The sequence below is a fragment of the Pseudophryne corroboree genome, chromosome 2 (genome assembly GCF_028390025.1).
Source record: "Pseudophryne corroboree isolate aPseCor3 chromosome 2, aPseCor3.hap2, whole genome shotgun sequence".
Taxonomy (NCBI): Eukaryota; Metazoa; Chordata; class Amphibia; order Anura; family Myobatrachidae; genus Pseudophryne; species Pseudophryne corroboree.
The window spans coordinates 683,602,941-683,606,792 of NC_086445.1; positions in this window are offsets into that span (position 1 = coordinate 683,602,941).

The following is a 3,852-nucleotide window of genomic DNA, read 5'->3' on the forward strand; positions in this document are numbered from 1 at the left end:
AAACACTTATATAAGGTTATCCCTGTATATATATAGCGCTCTGGTGTGTGCTGGCAAACTCTCCCTCTGTCTCCCCAAAGGGCTAGTGGGGTCCTGTCCTCTATCAGAGCATTCCCTGTGTGTGTGCTGTGTGTCGGTACGTTTGTGTCGACATGTATGAGGAGAAAAATGATGTGGAGACGGAGCAGATTGCCTGTAATAGTGATGTCACCCCCTAGGGGGTCGACACCTGAGTGGATGAACTGTTGGAAGGAATTATGTGACAGTGTCAGCTCTGTATAAAAGACAGTGGTTGACATGAGACAGCCGGCTACTCAGCTTGTGCCTGTCCAGACGTCTCATAGGCCGTCAGGGGCTCTAAAGCGCCCGTTACCTCAGATGGCAGATATAGACGCCGACACGGATACTGACTCCAGTGTCGACGGTGAAGAGACAAATGTGACTTCCAGTAGGGCTACACGTTACATGATTGAGGCAATGAAAAATGTTTTACACATTTCTGATAATACAAGTACCACCAAAAAGGGGTATTATGTTCGGTGAGGAAAAACTACCTGTAGTTTTCCTGAATCTGAGAAATTAAATGAGGTGTGTGATGATGCGTGGGTTTCCCCCGATAACAACTGATAATTTCTAAAATGTTATTGGCATTATATCCTTTCCCGCCAGAGGTTAGGGTGCGTTGGGAAACACCCCCTAGGGTGGATAAAGCGCTCACACGCTTGTAAGAACAAGGGCTCTACCCTCTCCTGAGATGGCCGCCCTTAAGGATCCTGCTGATAGAAAGCAGGAGGGTATCCTAAAATGTATTTACACACATACTGGTGTTATACTGCGACCAGCAATCGCCTCAGCCTGGATGTGCAGTGCTGGGTTGGCGTGGTCGGATTCCCTGACTGAAAATATTGATGCCCTAGATAGGGACAGTATATTATTGCCTATAGAGCATTTAAAAGATGCATTTCTATATATGCGTGATGCACAGCAGAATATTTGCCGACTGGCATCAAGTCTAAGTGCGTTGTCCATTTCTGCCAGTAGAGGGTTATGGACACGACAGTGGTCAGGTGATGCGGATTCCAAACGGCATTTGGAAGTATTGCCTTATTAAGGGGAGGAGTTATTTGGGGTCGGTCTTTCAGACTTGGTGGCCACGGCAACAGCTGGGAAATCCACGTTTGTACCCCAGGTCGCCTCTCAACATAAGAAGACGCCGTATTATCAGGCGCAGTCCTCATTTCTGCCCCGTGACAGAGGGAGAGGAAAAAGGCTGCAGAAATCAGCCAGTTCCCAGGAACAGAAGCCCTCTCCCGCCTCTGCCAAGCCCTCAGTATGACGCTGGGGCTTTACAAGCAGAATCAGGCACGGTGGGGGCCCGTCTCAATGAATTTCAGCGCGCAGTGGGCTCACTCGCAATTAGACCCCTGGATCCTTCAGGTGATATCTCAGGGGTACAAATTGGAATTCGAGACGTCTCCCCCTCGCCGTTTCCTAAAGTCGGCTTTACCGATGTCTCCCTCTGACAGGGAGGCAGTTTTGGAAGCCATTCACAAGCTGTATTCCCAGCAGGTGATAATCAAGGTACCCCTCCTGCAACAGGGAACGGGGTATTATTCCACACTGTTGTGGTACCGAAGCCGGACGGCTCGGTGAGACCGATTCTAAATCTAAAATCTTGAACACTTACATACGGAGGTTCAAATTCAAGATTGAGTCACTCAGAGCAGTGATTGCGAACCTGGAAGAAGGGGACTACATGATGTCTCGGGACATCAAGGATGCTTACCTTACCAATTTACCCTTCTCACCAAGGGTACCTCAGGTTTGTGGTACAGAACTGTCACTATCCGTTTCAGACGCTGCCGTATGGATGGTCCACGGCACCCCGGGTCTTTACCAAGGTAATGGCCGAAATGATGATACTCCTTCGAAGGAAGGGAATTTTAGTTATCCCTTACTTGGATGATTCCCTGATAAGGGTAAGATCCAGGGAACAGTTGGAGGTCGGTGTAGCACTATCTCAGGTAGTGTTGCGGCAGCACGATTGGATTCTCAATATTCCAAAATCGCAGCTGATTCCGACGACTCGTCTTCTGTTCCTAGGGATGATCCTGGACACAGTCCAGAAAAAGGTGTTTCTCCCGGAGGAGAAAGTCAGGGAGTTATCCGAGCTAGTCGGGAACCTCCTATAACCGAGCCAAGTCTCAGTACATCAATGAAAGGGTTCTGGAAAAAATGGTGGCTCCCTACGAAGCAATCCCATTCGGCAGATTCCACGCAAGAACTTTCCAGTGGGACCTGCGGGACAAATGGTCCGGGTCGCATCTTCAGATGCATCAGCGGATAACCCTGTCACCAAGCACAAGGGTGTCTCTCCTGTGGTGGTTGCAGAGTGCTCATCTTCTAGAGGGCCGCAGATTCGACATTCAGGACTGGGTCCTGGTGACCACGGATGCCAGCCTGCGAGGCTGGGGAGCAGTAACACAGGGAAGGATTTTCCAGAGCTTATGGTCAAGCCTGGAGACATCACTTCACATAAATATCCTGAAGCTAAGGGCCATTTACAATGCTCTAAGCTTAGCAAGACCTCTACTTCAAGGTCACCCAGAGTTGATCCATTCGGACAACATCACGGCAGTCACCCACGTAAACAGACAGGGTGACACAAGAAGCAGGAGGGCAAGGCAGAAGCTGCAAGGATTCTTCGCTGGGCGGAAAATCATGTGATAGCACTGTCAGCAGTATTCATTCCGGGAGTGGACAACTGGGAAGCAGACTTCCTCAGCAGACACGACCCCCACCCGGGAGAGTGGGGACTTCACCCAGAAGTCTTCCACATGTTTATAAAACTCGACAAGTATTGCGCCAGGTCAAGGGACCCTCAGGCAATAGCTGTAGACGCTCTGGTAACACAGTGGGTGTACCAGTCAGTGTATGTGTTCCCTCCTCTGCCTCTCATACCCAAGGTACTGAGAATTATAAGATGGAGAGGAGTAAGCACTATATTCGTGGCTCCGGATTGGCCAAGAAGGACTTGGTAACCGGAACTTCAAGAGATGCTCACGGAGGATCCGTGGCCTCTACCTCTAAGAAGGGACCTGCTCCAGCAAGGACCCTGTCTGTTCCAAGACTTACCGCGGCTGCGTTTGACGGCATGGCGGTTGAACGCCGGATCCTGAAGGAGAAAGGCATTCCGGATGAAGTCATTCCTATCCTGATCAAAGCCAGGAAAGATATAACCGCAAAACATTATCACCGCATTTGGCGAAAATATGTTGCGTGGTGCGAGGCCAGTAAGGCCCCGACGGAGGAATTTTCAACTAGGTCGATTCCTACATTTCCTGCAAACAGGAGTGTCTATGGGCCTGAAATGGGGGTCCATTAAGGTTCAAATTTCGGCCCTGTCAATTTTCTTCCAAAAAGAACTAGCTTCAGTCCCTGAAGTTCAGACGTTTGTGAAAGGGGTACTGTATATACAGCCTCCTTTTGTGCCTCCAGTGGCACCTTGGGATCTAAATGTAGTTTTTGGGTTCCAAAAGTCACATTGGTTTGAACCACTTAAATATGTGGAGTTAAAATATCTCACATGGAAAGTGGTCATGCTGTTGGCCCTGGCCTGGGTCAGGTGCGTGTCAGAATTGGCGGCTTTATCCTGTAAAAGCCCTCATCTGATTTTCCATTCGGACAGGGCGGAATTGAGGACTTGTCCTCAGTTTCTCCCTAAGGTGGTTTTCAGCGTTTCACCTGAATCAACCTATTGTGGTGCCTGCGGCTACTATGGACTTGGAGGACTCCAAGTTGCTAGACGTTGTCAGGGCCCTGGAAATATAGGTTTCCAGGACGGCTGGAGTC